Below are 18,040 nucleotides of genomic sequence, written 5' to 3'. Positions count from 1 at the left end.
CAGAAAGGAAGTTAAAGAAGGTCCACTCGTACGTATTCTTGCTATGATGGACCGCAACTTCAATCCACCGGCAATATGCCAGCTGTGGTTCGAGAACGTAACCAATCCCATTTATACTAGAGCAAAGTACATTTACGCAGGAAGAACTACTGAAGGAAGCTACGGGCATGATTTTCTGCTATCATATATTATCGGTTGTTCTGTTCCAAAAGAGTTTAAAGATAAAGTGCCTAAAGCCGTTTCTTTGGCTACAAAGAATTGTTCAACTCCAAATAATCTACTGCGAGTAATATACAGTCCTCTAAATACGTCTAAAAAACAAGATATCGCGGTATGCGTATCAGTGTCAGGCTGATCGAATGGTTGGAGTTACTTCGAATACTTGGAGCCAAAAAGGTGTTTCTTTATGAAATTGAAATCCATCCGAATATTTCGAAGGTGCTCAAGTATTACCAGGCTACAGGCTTTGTGGACTCAACTCCTATTACCCTTCCTGGTTTTCAATCGAACTTTCTTGGATTTCGTCGGTTATATATGGAAGAAAAAGAAAAAATCCCTCATAAACGACACAATGAATTGATTCCGTGCAACGATTGTCTGTACAGGAATCTGTACAGCTTCGAGTATCTTGCAGTACTGGATATAGACGAAATCATCATGCCTGTCAAGGATGCTAACTGGAGTGATTTAATGACTAGTATTGTTCGTGTTTCCAAGAATCCTCAAGATTCGTATCATATAAGACAAGTGTATTTCTTTGACGATGCAAAAGGTACAAAATAATTAAGTGAGGAAACCAGAGAGTTTGGTATTCCTCATTATATGTATATGCTTCAACACATTTATCGTGCTAAGAACTTCACAAAACCAGGCGCACACGTTAAAAGCATATTTGTCGCTAACAGGATGGTGTCTGTTCAAAACCATTACCCAGTTGAATGCATAGGAATAAGCTGTAAGAAATTTGGAGTTGATACAAACTTAGCGCAAATGCACCATTACAGAAAAGACTGAGCCACTAAATTAAAGCAAGTATGTCAAAAAGATTTTCGCAATCATCTTGTGAGAGATACACAGATTTGGCGTTACAAGAACGAGCTAATCGACTCCGTTGCAAAAGTTCTTTTGTCGTTAAAATTCCTGCAGTAACATTTAAAATTCTTTCACTAAATATGAACTATTTATGCCGATAGACATATCTGTAGTCTACTCAAAAATAGACTCTTGTTTTCATGCTTGTGCGTCTAAACAAAACCTAAAAAATACGAATTTTTTACCTTAGTGTGTTGTATCCGATAGCTTGGATGTAGAATAAAGTATGACTGGTTTTCCGTAAATGTTTTATGTATACCTGTTTACTACATAAAATATACCTGAAATCACCGTAAAGCTTACCAATAAAATAATCAACAACAGAAAGCGAAAGCACCATACTTACTTTTGCTGCTCACAAATCAAATTCCTTATGCTTCATTTTACTTTATCGTTAAAATAAAACAACAGATGCTTAGTTTTTGAGTACAATTTTAGAAAATTCGTATACTTTCTTTCATTCATCAGATCTGCTCGGATGTGTGTCAACATGTTACAGATAATTGATTCACACTGTTCACAACCATACCTAGCGCTGACATAGATGCTATGTGACCATATTTTAAAATATCATTTGTAAAGAAAGAAAGACAGAAACATTCAAATTATCGGGAAAACAATTTATGATAAGAGGTTTCAGTGGAAGACTCTTATCCCAAAATAATCTTTTAAGAATATATTAGAACTTGCAACGTATTGGTGATAAGAGTCTTATCACCAATACGTTGATAATATAATAATAATAATAATAATAATGTTTTACCTTTTAATAATGATAATGATTTTCCACTGACTGTTTAAGATCTTAAGCTTCTATATTCTAGAAGCTTAAGATCATAAACAGTCAGTGGAAAATCATTATCATTATTAAAAGGTAAAACATTATTATTATTATTGATCATTATTATTATTATTATTATTATTATTATTATTATTATTATTATTATTATTATTCAATGTAGAAAATGTAGAAATCAATGTAGAAAATGCAGCACTTAGAGCTGAATTTTGTAAAATTATAAGTTGCAATGTCACTCAAGATGTCTCTTTTATGTGTAACTATTTTAGCAATGAATAAATTACTATTTCCATTAGAAAAATTATATTATTATTAATAATATGATTGAATTGTGTGCTGTATTGTTGTATTGTGATACGGTAATAAAGTAATGCAGTAATGTATAAAACGTTTGCTAGCTAAAATGTATATTCATATTTATAAAAAAAATAATGTACTCTGCATTTTGTACTGAATCTTTCTACTGTACAGAAAATGTAATGGTATGTTTAATTGTGATGTAACTACTCTATATTGTAATAAACCTTGTCATTATAAAATTATAAAAAAATAAAATTATTATTATTATTATTATATTTTTATTATTGTATTATTTGCATTATATTATTATATTATATTTTTATAGATGACACTGCACTGCTAGCAATCTACACAGACATTAACAGCTCTCTGCAAAGCACAACAAGACCTAATGGAGATCTCAAAGATAGGCGAACATATCCAGTCAGACAACATAAACTTCAAGGTTTTTGACTCTTTGAAGAAATCGTCAGACAACATTTCCGCCAACACCATCTTCACTATCATACACACAAACATAATAAGTATAAAAAAACCACTGCTTACATTGATAACACAGCTCAATTATACCATGATAATAAATGCGCTAATACTGACCGAAGTTGCAATAAACGACACAGACATTTACACATACAACACAAATAATTATCCAACCTACAAGTTATTAAGACTAAACAAAAGTGGAGGTGGCATTGTGGCATTTATCAAAGAAAAATATAATGTGACTGAAAAACAAACTCACTTCGAACATGCGGAAACACTAATTTTGGAACTCACAAGTAGCCACAAGAGTATCAAATACACAGTAAACACAATATACAGACCCCAGATAATAATCCACTCAGTTGTATTCACGAGTTAGAAACATGTATAAGCGACATCGAATACCGTACAACACACAGGCTCATCCTAATAGGAGACATTAACATAAATACGCTTGACCACGCTTCTTCAACCACTAACACATATCTTGACATACTAAGTCAGTACAACATAAACCCTAACATTAACTCCCCAACAAGAGAAGAAATACTCAATAACTCACTAACAAAATCATGCATTGATCATATCGACATACGGGCTCTCATCCATACATATACATCAACAGTAATTAACACGTTCATTGCCAATCACGCGATATCGCGCGATGCGAGTTCTCACCAAACGGCCGATCACGCGTTATCGGGTTGACGTCGCTAACTAAATAAAAAAATAAAAAAAATTTGGCCACCACACGAAATTCCAATTTTCAGCTTGGCAATGAACGATATCGCGCGATCACGCGATGCGAGTTATCACCAAACGGCCGATCACGCGTTATCGCGTGGACGTCGCTAACTAAATAAAAAAATAAAAAAATGTGGCTACCACACGAAATTCCAATTTTCAGCTTGGCAATGAAAGTGTTAACGTCAACATTTGCCGATCACTACTTTGTCTCATCTTCGTTTTATTACGTTTCCCCCCCCCCGTCCCCACTACCACCACCACCACCACAAAAGTCGAAAAAACTCGATCATACTAAAGAGCATTGTCGATAGTCAAGTAAAAAATACAGACTGGAATTCCCTACTTAAAATAAATGAGCCTGTAACATTATACGTGCTTTTTCAACTAAAGATCACATAAATATACAAAAAAGCAACAAAACCTGCACAAACGGGGCGACAAACAGACAACAATCCATGGATAAATGACGACATACTAAATACTATTACTGTAACACACATTTACAAACCCTATACAAAAGCACAAGAAATCAACTAACAATCAAAATTCGTAGGGTAAAAAGACGCTACTACTTCCTAAAATTCATGGAATATAACGTCAACATTAAGCAAACATGAGCTACACCCAACGAATTAGTAACTCGAAAAAAGAAAACTTCAGCACAAGATTTTATTGCAAAAAGCTTTGGTCAGGACACAAACCAAGAGGAACTAGCAGACTCATTCAACCATGCTTTCACAAACAGCATCACACAACTCCTAAAAAGACAAACTGCCAACGATCAACAAAAAACTATTGACACAAAGTCAACAACAAACGATGTATTTTCCACCCGTAACAAAACAGGAACTGAAAGAAGCAATCCTACAACTAAAACCGAATACCACTCCAGGAATACAAAAAATAAGACTCACAGACCTTATAACACACTTTGAACAAATAAATCCAATACCTTTGAAAATCGTGAACATAATATTCGACACAGACTTTATTCCACAACAACTAAAAACTGCAGTAATTACGCCAATATACAAACACGGCAAAAGAAAAGATACTCAGAACTAAAGACCAATAGCTATACTACCAGTCATCTCAAAAATTCTAGAAAAAAATAACACACACTAGACTACCTAACTTTTTACTGAAGTACAACATCAACTCACAAAACCAATACGGCTTTCAAAAAACAAAAAGCACTTTCTTCATTAGAAGACATCACCAACACAATAAACAATGCTCTCGACAAAAACAAGCACGCCGCCGGTATACTGCTGGACCTAACCAAAGCATTTGATACACTTGAACATGACATATTACTCACCAAACTATACTCAATAGGTATAAGAGGAACACTGCATACATGGTTCAAGAACTACCTCTCAAACAGAACCAGTAACAAAAATAGGCACATGTCACAGTCGGAGTATACAAAGAAAACACGGTGTACCTCAAGGTGCCATATTATCACCCACTCTATTCAACATATACATTAACGATGTTCATAACATATCCATAAGAAGTCAAATATTTCAATACATACGCAGATGACACTGCACTACTAGCAATCCACACAGACATTAACACAGCTCTCTGCAGAGCACAACAAGACCTAAACGAAATCACAGCATACTTCCACCAAAACGCAATTCTAATCAACGGCACCAAAACACAGATGTTGATAATACACAAACCAAGAATCATACTCCCCAGCATCACTATCGATACATTTTCTCACTTACCGCTGCATTAACAACAAAAATACCTGCCAATGTTCCTAAGTCAAACCTGTAATACACACAAAATACCTCATTCTCTATATAGATTCCCACCTTAAATGGACAAAACATATAGAATACCTACACACCAAACTCCAGATCATCGCAGCAAAACTATTCCAAGATAAAGACATTATTCCATCCAACATAAAAAAAATTCCTATATCACTTCATCTGCGAACCCCTACTAAGATACGGAATAACAGTTGATGCAAATACATCAAACAGCCACCTAACAAAATAGAAACATTACACAGGAAAATCGTGTCAACAGTGATCTGGACACCTTACACGCAACAACCAATATCCAACAAGTACATGGTGATACACAGAATTCTGAGCATTAAAAACCTGAAATACTACATGCCATTAACAAGGAATTACTTCAACATCACCTATCGAATCAACACAGACACATATCGTATAACACGACCTACAACAACGCTCTACATCCCCACACCCTTTAACAACTCATACGGTTCTTTTTTGAGATCACATCAGTTACCCACGCAACTCAGCAACCTACCAAGAAATTTAAAACACGTAGATAACTACAGAACATTAAAAAACGAACTCTGGAAAATATACCAACAAAGTTAAGATACCATTAACATTAACATACACATCACAAATCACTAGCACCCAATGACTACATCCCATACATAAACAGTAGCAACAACATAAATAGTGAAGGCAAAATCCCACTCTCTTCATAAAAGCTAACCCAAGCTTCGAATTAGGTGGGATTAATATGCCCCACTCATCTACAAGTAATACTTATAAACAAGTGCAGATATTTGTTTGTATAATCACTCTATCTCAAACTTTGAAAAAATATATATATATATATATATATATACATACAAAACATTCTGTGTAATCTTCATTGTTAATATAAGAAGAAAATGTGTTGTAAATACATAATATAAAGGCAAAAAGTATTATTAAAAGTTTTAATTGAAATCCAATGTAGAAATTGCAGTGTAAAAAACCCTGTAAAATTATAAGGTGCAATATCGCACAAGATGCTTATTGTGTGAATAAATATTTTAGCAATCAATAAATTATCATTATTATTAAAAAAAATTATTTTAGAAAAAATTCTGTATAATCGTTATTGTTGATATTAGAAGAACATGTGTTGTAAATACATAATATAGAGGCAAAAAAAATTATTAAAAATTATAAATCCAATGTACAAAATGCAGCACTTAGTGCTGAATTCTGTACAATTATAAGATGCAATGTCACTAAAGATGTTTATTGTATACGTAAATATTTTAGTAATCAATAAATTATTCAAAAAATTAATATTATTAGTATTATTATATATTATTATATATAGTATATATAATACATATAATATATATAATATATATTAATACTATTAATATTATTATTTATTATTGATAATTATTCATAATTATAAATTATAAATTATAAATTATAATTATAGTATAATTATATTATAATTATTAATTATAATTATTTTTATCTAACATTATTAAATTATTATTATTGTAAAAGGTAAAACAAAAATGTAAGAGCAATAGCATATAAAGAAATATAATTAGACCAACCATTAAATGAAAAAAAAAATTAAAATAGCAATAGTCACTGCAACAAAAAAAAAAAAAAAGAAATTAAAAGGATCTGTGTGAACCGAAAATTTTAATGTGATATACAGTGGAGTTGACAGATTCCAAAGAGCACAAACAGGAGTCATGATTTAGATTCATAACTCCCTTTCAAAACAGTTAAAACATTATAAATTATGGAATGAAAGAATAATAGAAGCTAGAATAAAAATAGATAGAGGCTATTTAATAATGATTGGTTTATATGCCCCAGAAGATGGAAGACAACGGGATAGTATTGATTTTTATAATCACCTACAAAACATATATAATAAAATAAATAAAAATGATTACGTAATTTTAGCAGGAGACAAATGCAAGAACTGAAAACCTAAAATTAATAATAATATAGAAATATATGGAGAACATACTGTAAACAGGATTGGTAAAAAATTAACTGACTTTGTAGTTTATAATAACCTAAAAATAACGAATTCCTTCTATAAACATAAAGACATACATAAATATATTTGGGCAGCAAGAGGATGGAAAATAATATTAGATTATTTTATATTAAATGAAAAGACATCAAAAGTTTCACTAAATGTTACCGTTCACAGAGGATATGAAATAAGCAGTGATCCCTTCCTTGTTAAAATAAAATTAAGATTACCACCTAAATGGCTACAAGTAACAAGAACAGAAAGAAAAATTGAAACATTTGTTTATAAAACTAGACTAGTGAATGACACAAATGTACAATGGCTATATGAACAAAGAATTAACCAATATCTAGATAAAATAAAACAAAATGAAGAAACAGAAATAGAATGGCTTAATATAAAAACGATACTAAATGCAGAAGCAAATGAAAGCTTAGGAAAGACCTAAAAATTCAATAAAAGGAGAAAACTGAAGATCTGGGATGATACAATGAAAGAAATAATCAAAAAGAAAAAAGAAGCCTATCACAAATGGTTAAGCAGTAAAAGTTGAGAAGATGAAATAGAATATAAAAGAATAAGAGCCATAGCTAAAAGAGAAGTCAGAAAAAGACATAGAGAATCATGGAACAAATTTGTTTCTAATTTAGAACATGATTTATATGAAATAAGACCCAATGTATATAAGATTTTGAAACGCTTAAAAGCAGATACCAAAGAAAACATAAAATTAAACACCGAATTGAAATTAGAAGAATTTCTAAATTACTACACAGAATTGTGGACGGACAAATATTACAAAAAAGACAATTGCAAACAATTATCGAAAATGAAAAGGAAATAACTAAAGAAGAATTAGAAATCAGACTGAAAGTAACAAGAAACGGAAAATCACCTGGAGAAGATAAATTATGTTTCTATACAAATACGCAGGAACACGATTCAAAGAAAGACTCTTATTATTTATAAATAAAATTTATTCAACTGGTATCCCCCCAGTAGAATGGAAAAAAACAAATTGTGATTCCTATCTTTAAAAAAGGTAATAGAGATGACCCTAAAAACTATAGAGGTATCAGTATACTAAATTCCTGTTACAAAATATATAGCAGAATCTTAAATAGAAACTAATGAAATATTCCAAAACTTTATTTTAAAAGTACAGAATGGATTTAGAAAAGGGCGATCGTGTATAGACCCGGCCTTTTGCCTAAAATTAATAATAGAGAAAAGAAGAGAATATAATTTAGAAACACATATTGCATTTATTGACTTTCAAAAAGCATTTGACAAAGTTAAAAGAAACATATTATTTAACATATTAAAAGAAAGACAAATACCAAATAATATCCTAAAACCTATCAAAAGGATATATGAAAATAATCAAATACAAATAAGGTTAACTCTCGAGCTGTCATATACGAGAGAGATAAACCAGAGGATCCGACAGGGATGTCCCCTCTCAGCAACCCTTTTTTAATATTTACTGAAATGAAATAATAATAAAATGGAATAAAAATTTACATCACGGTATTAAAATTTCTCCTACAGTGAACTTAAACACTCTCCTTTTTGCCGACGACCAAATAATAATTACAAATTCTGAAGATAAATTACAGCAAGCTATTTTAGATCTAAATGAGATGGGCAAAGATTATTCTATCATAATATCAACAAAAAAAAACCAAACACTATGGCCTTTAAAGGACAAGATCCAGCAAGAACTAAAATAGTATTAGATAACAAGATCTTAGAACAGGTGAATTCATTTAACCACCTAGGATGTATGATCACTTATGAAAATGAAAAAGATATAAACGTAAAAATTGCAAAATATTTAAAACTTACAGGTGTAGTTAACTCTATATTTAAACCAAACCGAGTTCAAAAACAAACCAGGCTAAAAGTATACAATACATTAGTCTTACCAGTCTTAATGTATGGAGGAGAAATCTGGACAATAAAACAAAAAGACAAATAAAGATTAACAACAGCAGAAATGCAGTTTATGAGATAAACTGCAAAGTTTATCTCATAAACTGCAAAGTTTATCTCATGAAGAAATTATGAAAGAATTAAACCAAGAACCAGTAATAGAAAAAATTAAAAAATATAAACATAAATGGATGGAACACGTTCAAGGAATGAAAACAGAAAGATTACCAAAACAAGCCTTAAAGTACAAGCCATTAGGAAAAAGAAAAACCAGGACCTTCTCTTAAACGATTCAACGATGACTTCTACATGCTAGGCCTAAATCCTTGATATGCACGATGATGATGATGATGATTGTCTCCATGGAGCCAGAAGACTTATCGCGAGAGAGAGAGAGAGAAAGAGAGAGAGAGAGAGAGAGAGAGAGAGAGTGTAGTGACACACTGGCCGTTACTTACAAAATACCTACCATATCTCTCCTTAAACTCGTTGAACAACGAAGCTAACAATTCTCTCTGGCAACACATTACACCTATTTATCACCCTCCAATCAAACCTTCCAGTTATAATCCGCTTGTTAACCACATTCGTAACCGATTTTCAGCGATGACCCCTTCCCCTTCTGCACTGTACTGAAAAAAGTCATCAGTTGCAATCCGATAAAACCACTTTAATAATTTATATGCTTCTATCATATCTTCTCTCTTACATCTACCAGCTACTTTTTGGAACCCACAGACATTCAATCTATTCTCATACGAAGCAGTCCACAGAACGTCCACAATATTTGTCACTCTCCTCTGAATTCTCTCTATCTCCTCTTCATTACCAAGGAATCCATGCGACTAGATCTGCGAGCAATAGTCCAGATGTTGCCTTATTAACACGTTCATTACCAATCACGCGATATCGGGCGATGCGAGTTATCACCAAACGGCCGATCACGTGTTATCGCGTGGACGTCGCTAACTAAATAAAAAACTAAACAAAATATGGCCACCACACGAAATTCCAATTTTCAGCTTAGCAATGAAAGTGTTAATGGAACAATAACTTCCCTATCATTGTTTTACAGTGTGTTCTTCAAAAACCACCTGATTTGATGTGCTGTTTTGGCCACCTTTGTAATCTACTTATGTAAACTTTAATTCTCTCTCCATAATCCTCCACCAGTCCCTGGCCTCCTCAAATTCTTGCGGTTCAGTTCCATGAATACAGTAAACGCCACGTGATCTCATTTTCCCAAAGTACATCACATTACACTTTATCCACGTTAAACTGGTAGCCATTTACATTTGCTGATAATGCCTGCATATCTAAGTCATCCTAAAAGATCTGTATCACTTCACTGACTATGGCTTTGCTCAGTTTTGCATCATCATCAAACAACGGAATATTTCCCCTCAAATTAATTCCCATATCATTAATGTTCGAATTAAACAACAAAGGACCAAGGACAGCACTAGTCATCTGCTTTTCCTGGAGTTGACTCCTTCATAACCCACTCGTTAACACTCTTTAATATCTGTCCATCAGCCCCTTTAATCCAAATCACAGTTCCGTATTCATTGCTATTTGCTCAAATTTATGGAAGAGTTTCGTGCGGAATCCTGTCAAATGCCTTTGCAAAGTCGAGCAGTATCACCGAGTAAATATTTCTATTATCCAATTACAATGTTACTTGCCACGTTATTATAGAAAGTAAGTAAATTACTAAAGCAAGACCTACCCTTATGAAACCATGTTGTCCCTTATAAAGTATCATATTTCTGTACGCTCAGTCCTAAATTCTAATTTTTATCAACTTCTCCAAAACCTTAACCACAATTCCTGATATTCCTGATACTACTTTTATCTTGGAGCCTCCTTCATGCAGTGGAATTATTTTCTCCTTCTTCCACTCTATTGCATCCTTACCAGAACTTAGGCTTAAATTAAACAGCTTGATCAGACGAGGTGTTTATTCTCTTGTATATTCTCATAATACATTGGCCGACTAACGTAATTTAAAGAATTCAAATAATAACTGAATGTGTGATACTCTGTTAATCTAATAAATATAAAATAAATATAATAATATAAAATATAAAATACGAATGAATAATAGCGCCTTCGTAGCGCAATTGGAAGAACGACGGTGCATTGCGCCCTTCGATTGGAATAGGCCTAAGTTCGATTCTTTATCTGGACAATTTCAATCGAACGTGAGTTAGCCGATCTCATACGGGGGTAGCAGGGTTTTTTCTCCCGGAAACTCGGGTTTTTCATCCCGCATACAGACAAATCGGCCCTTCAGAACACACGCAATGTACAGATAAAAAATATTACTTGTGGTGGGCGGTAGATGGCGTTGATGGAGATGATTCGTAGTACAGGTTCGGTGTAGTGATTGAGACAGTTGTAGGTGTCCTCCCGCGATGAGTCTTCGGACTCCTTGGAGGTGTCAGGAATAATAATAATAATAATAATAATAAACATTCTGATTAGTTTATTTTGCCATCTAACACTATGGTACTTTCTCATTAAGGTTCAGCAATATCCTAAATGCCTCTGTTTCTTCCATTTCTATTCTCCTCTGAAATCAGTGACATATCTAGCATTGCAATATCACAACCAAGATCGTACAATTTGCAAAATGATCACTTAGTACATACATACATACATAGTTTATTCACAATAAGATGCAATGTGAAAAGGGAAAAGAGATTTATATTAAAAATTAATTATTGCAAATTATGGTCTTCCAAGTCTCTATCTTCCATTTGACATCCGACATCATGTCAGATGGAGTTTTGCAGTTCAGCCTACCGATGGTTTCACATATATATTATCACAATTGTTTGCATAGTCTTCCTCTACTCAGTTTGCCATCTTCTGGTTTGTAAATGATGAGGGATTCCAAAAATCGCGAGACTTTAGGATGTCTGAGTTGATGTCCAAGCCATCTGAGTTGTAGTTTTTGGACTGTACTGACAAGTGGTTCTTGCTAAACCAGATTTAGCACAGCAGAGTTAGTGACGCGGTCCATCTAGTCAGTCTGAGACATGTAGTTCCCAAGGAGTTAATTAGATCTGTAGTTTTTTGGTGCTTTTGTCCAGGTTTGAGAACCATACAGGAAGATGGATCTACTGTTTGCATGGTATAATCTTCGTTTTGTCTTTAATGATACTAATGATGATTTCCAGATGGGGCGGAGTTTGTTATGGAAGCTAGAGCCAGCTGTTTACGTTTTCTAATATCATTAATTGTATTGCTGATGTACGATCCATGGTATTGAAAGTCCTTTACTCTTTCTAAGAGTTTATTGTTGATATGAAGTATAGCGTTTTCACAACCTGTTGAGAATACTTTGGACTTTTGAATGTTGATCTACAGACCAATAAGTTTAGCCTGTGCCTCCAGTAGACTGAGATGATTTGTGCATTTGTTGGTTCTGTATCGATAAGTACAACATCGTCAGCAAAGCTAAGATCAGTTATTTGTATGGTGTGGGTGGATGTTTTAATGTTAAAACCAATATCGTCTGTGTTGATAGTCCAGAAGATGTAGCCCAAGCATATTAAAACCAAATAAGTTGCTATTTCATCATCTTTCAGGATTCCTGTTGTAACTGGAAATGATTCAGATGTTTCTGTTTTAAAGATTACTCTAAATCTTTATAGGGAGCTGAGATTGCTTGAATGAGTTTTAAAGTATACCATAGAAGCTGAGTATTTTAAACATCCTTTCTATTATTGGAGTCAAGACTTTTTTAGTCTATAAAGGTTAAAATGAGTGGTAAGATTTTATCACGTGAACCGTCTGATTCTTCTGATGCAATGTTTCTGTTCTATTGTACATCTTTTTTTTAGAAATCCAGCTTGTTTTTTTCCTTGCAAGTGGTGTTAAGTAAGGTTCCATTCTATTGATTATCATCCTATTGTAGATTTTAACTGTGATTGATAAAAGCAATTCCTCTGTAGTTATCCATTCTATTATGACTGCCCTTTTTGGGTATAGGTAGGGACAAAAAAAAGCCTGGCTTGACTCATTATGGCAAGGAGATTGGTATATGCATTACACCCAGCATTTATGAAAGCGTCTGCTCTAATTCCGTAAATCCCTGAGGACTTTCCTGCTTTGGTTTAATCTGTTGCTATTTTGAGTTCGTTTTCAGTGAAGTCTTCACATTTTATTGGTAAAGTGGTGGTTAGATGCAGGTCCGCTAGCGGACTCGAATGTTGGAGATTATCAACATTCAGAAATTCTTTAAAAAGTGGTTTCTCCATTATTTCATCAAGTTCGAATTTACTGATAGCTGTCTACCGTTTTTGTCATGTGCGAAAATATTTCCACTTCTTTTTGTTTTATGGTGACAGATATACGTTATCATTTAAGGTTCAGCAATATCCTAAACGCCTCTATTTCTTACATTTCTGTTCTCCCATCGAGTAAGTGACACATTGGCATTGCAATATCACAACCAAGATCGTACAATTTGAACAATGGTCACTTAGTAATCTAACTATTTGATTTCTTCTGTTACTTCCCTTCCATCAACACTTCCATAGTTATTCCTCCTTTTACTCTTCGCGTCACATAGACCGCATATAGCTGACGAATCAGGCCTAGGGCTAAGTAATAAGTCATATTCATGACTGTAAATTCGTGTGTATTCAAGAGGCCAGTCTATCTGTTCTGAGGGACAAAGAAACCCCGAGATTCAGGGTGAAAAAATCCCACTACCTCCGTAGGAGACCGGCTATCTCACCTTTAGTCGAAAGAGACTAAGATAAAACTTCCTCACATAACTGAAGGGAATCGAACCGATCTAAAAGATCTTTTCTATACCGACTGATATGCTGAGGCTCTCAATGTAATTTAGAGATTACAAATAATAACTGAAAGTGTGATACTCCGTTAACCTAATAAATACGTATCGTACAAATGAATAATGAACAATCAGATAGATTAGTATATTTTTTACTTTTAACTAAGCTTTATATACTTCCTATTTTTAACAGCAATAATAAAGAAGAAAAGTGAAACACAGAAAAAATGAGATATAAAAAAATGAGTTAGTACTTTGTTGGGTAACCTTCAGCGTTAATTACGGCCTTACAACGCCTTCCCATGGAGTGAACCAAGTTCTTTAGTTCTGCAGCTGTTATAACGTGAAACCAAGATTGAATTATCGCTTCTATTAATTGGGTTTTGTTGGTAGGCTGCTTCTGCCTAACAAGTTTCTTTAGTCGGTTCCATAGATTTTCGATTGGCTTAAGATCTGGGCTATTCCCAGGCCATTTTCCAGCAGTGGAATATGATTATGCTGAAACCACGTTTGGCACACAGCAGCAACATGACATGGAACTGAATCCTATTGAAATATAAATGTTTCATTATCTTGGAAAAGATCACGTGAGGAAGGATTCAGTTTGGGCTCAAGTATTTCATTTATGTATTTTTGGACATTTATATTCCCATTAATCACGCAAATTCTGCCACACCTTTTGATGTCATACAACCCCAGATCATAACACTAAGTGGGTGTTTCATGGTAGGTGTAATGCAATCAGGATGCAAATCTTCTCCAATTCTTCTCCTTACGTATTTTATGCCATCACTACCAAACAGGGAGATTTTGGTCTCATCCCTCCAAATAACACTCTCCCATTGTTCTGCTGTCCAGTTAACATGAGTTTTAGCCAGTGTAATCTTTTCAACTTTTGTTTGGGAGATAAAAATGGCTTTTGTCGTGGAATTCTAGCATTTAGACCAAATTCCTGCAGTCTGCGCCGAACAGTCCTTGCACTCAACTTCACACTCTATTGCGCCATTTCATCTTGTATACACCCAGATGATTTTCTTCTGTCACGTAGGCACAGACTCTCAATTCTTCTATCATCACTTGCTGTTGTACACCTATTCTTGCCTTTAACAGTCTGGTTTTGTATTGACTCAGTCTCCTTATACTCTTCAAAAATTTAGAAATGGCACTTTGGTTAAGTTTCCACCAATTTTTCTTCTAATTTCTTCATAACTGTAGTCTTGTTCACTTAATAGTACTATTTTACATTGCTTTCTGGGTGACTAGTCAACTCTTTGCGCCATGTCTTTAATTTACTACGTTTTACAAGCTCAATAAATGAAAGAACACAAAATAAAAACCCAACCAGCTTGATAGCAATCACATAACGCACTGACAAATGTCCTCCTCTCAGCTCCAATACATGACATCAAAAGCTAAATCCTACTGTGACCTTATTGGCTCATTGCCAAAAAAAGATGGCACCTGACTGCCTCTCTAAACACTCATTCGTATTGGCTGCATTCAAATGAAGGAAAGCTACTTCATATAAACCTAAGTAAGTTGTGCTGCTTTTTTCTGGTTATTTGGCTATAACGTTTCATAGAATAAAGATAATTTAACAAACTTAGTTGCATTACTTTCTTCATTAAATTATCTTTCCACTGATATATAATTTATAGTATTACAGCAAAATCGTGGTGTTATGAGCCATCAAACCTCAAAAATACACTTTTTCCAAAAGATTTCCACAATTTTGGCCACTAGTTTATGTGTGTGTGTGTGTGTGTGTGTGTGTGTGTGTGTGTGTGTGTGTGTGTGTGTGTGTGTGTGTGTGTGTGTGTGTGTGTGTGTGTGTGTGTGTGTGTGTGTGTGTGTGTGTGTGTGTGTGTGTGTGTGTGTGTAGAAAGTTTTTAACTTGGGTATATTGTTTAAAAAATTTCTACAGTTAAAAAACTTCCTACATCTATCTCTCATCCCGCGATATTATTTAATCAGATCAGAGCACCTTGTGGCAACTTGTTTGGGTAAAATATTTATAAGCTCTGCATTACTTCAATCTTAGCATTGTCAGGTCTGGCTCCCACTGACGAGACCTCAATAAAGGTATAAACCGGTATGGGTAGTGACCATTGCCTTTAATGCGTAGAATCATACATCTTTCCTTGGGAAATAAGGCTAAAAATACGCTTGGGAAATAGGATTAAAAAACCAAGTTTATATAAAATTACTTGGTATCTTTAATATATATATATATTATAATTATATCAATAATATTATATATAAAATTTCATAAATATAAATAAAGTTAAGAAATACTATTCGATTTAAAAAGGTACTATCACCCACAAAGGGAATTGATGTAAATTCGGATCTTTTAAGGTCAGTACACTGAAGTATAGTTTCACACGTTTATTTATAAAGATGTCCTATGAGGAAAACACTTTTATGAAACACTCCTGTTTTGTTCCAATAAACTCTACGTTAAGTGTCGATAACAGGCAACGCATGCGTACGTATTCAAACGCATGGGATTCAATGTACAACTTATGTTCTTCTAGACGAATAGAAGCAAATCTTCAGGTTTGTGCAAAACATTATAATCCACAAGAGAGAGAAAAACCAGGCAGACGCATGAATAACTGAAGGGTGGAACCTTGTCCTTAGGAGAAGGAGAAAGTCAGATATTTTCTGATGGGACAAAAGGCAACAAAAATATTCAGTGGTTTTAAAACTTTCTCTCTGCATTCGGTAATGTCATACACATAAGGGATAGGAATTTGTTTACATTTGGTTTAAAAGTTTGTATATTGTATTCCTTGGGAAACACATCAGAGGGAAGACTGTTAGACAAAACAGTAGCTGCAAAGATGAAGGAGGAGGGAAAGAAACTTGTTCTGGGAGTTTCAAGGTGTGCTGTGAAATGATGTTGGACGGCAGCTGTACATGTTCCAATGGGCTTAGTACCGAGTGGCGGAATTTATTGATCCTATTACACATGGACATTTGCCATGGAAATATTTATAGAATACACAAATTGCAGATACCAAACTTGTTTGTGAAAGTGAGAAGAGTGAGTTGGTAAGAGATGGGTCATTAATCAACTTAACTGCTTGACTCAATACAGAGGAAATATTCGATAGCTAGGGGGGAGTGATTTCTGATTTGTATAAGGAAAACAGCTGTTCAAGGGTGAAATATCGTCTTTGGCGAAAGAGAAATCCTAGTTTATAGAAGCTGAGAATGCAATGGTTGTGATGTGTTTTTGCCAGGAGAGGCCGGATGTCAGAGTAATTCTAAGAAGAGAAATTTCATCTTGTCTGGGATTTTGAGTTTAATCAAAAGTAATACTGGGGGAAAATGGTACTTTTTGTGAGAAATAAGACAGAACTGGGTTTTATTAACACTGAAATAGACGATGTCATGTGAGCCCAATTGGAGGATGGCTTTGAGATCGGAATTGAGTTCAGTGATGGTTGATGTTCTGTAGGTTGAAGTGAGTTGTGTAGAGTAAGGTTTGTAAAATGAAATTTAGTGCAATGTGCTGTCGTCTGCAAAACTATGTACAGGGTTGGAGATCAACTAAAGTAGGCCATTGATATATCGAAGAAGAGGGTTGGTGAAAGAACACAACCCAACCCAGACATTAGTTGGATGGTGAGAGTATAGGAAACCGCCTAACATCACACACAGTGTGCTTCCAGACAGAAAGATGGTAATTCTATGGCAGAAGTCCCGAGACAGTCGAAATGATAGGAGTTTGCTTAGTAAGCCTTTGTTCCAGAGCAGGCCAAAAGATTTAGAGATACCAAGTGCAATCACTTGATAGTCCAACCGTGAAAATGAGGCATAGAAGTCACAAAGGCAGCCCAATTGGCACTATCATAATGCCAAACTACTGGTGTATGGTAGTGTTTGTGTAAGCGTTGTTGCATGGGGGTGGGGATTAGGTGAGCATTAGATTATGATCATAATTACCCAGCGCGCTCACTACATTCACTGTGTATTTGGAAGAGTCATTGGTAAGGAACAAATCTAAGAAAATAATCCAGTTATAACAACAATTATGATTACTTTGAAAAACATGCTCAGTGGAGAAAATG

At 34.1% G+C, this 18,040-nt stretch overlaps 1 pseudogene; it reads left to right on the top strand.

Moving 5' to 3' along the window:
* The first annotated feature begins 333 nt into the window (after positions 1-333).
* On the top strand, positions 334-1,149 carry LOC150101635 (uncharacterized; annotated as a pseudogene).
* The last annotated feature ends 16,891 nt before the right edge of the window (positions 1,150-18,040 follow it).

The sequence above is a fragment of the Typopeltis vanoorti genome, chromosome 11, assembly GCF_054136105.1.
Source record: "Typopeltis vanoorti isolate ZY-2024b chromosome 11, IOZ_Tvanoo_1.0, whole genome shotgun sequence".
NCBI lineage: Eukaryota > Metazoa > Arthropoda > Arachnida > Uropygi > Thelyphonidae > Typopeltis > Typopeltis vanoorti.
This window is presented reverse-complemented; position numbering and strand designations above follow the sequence as displayed.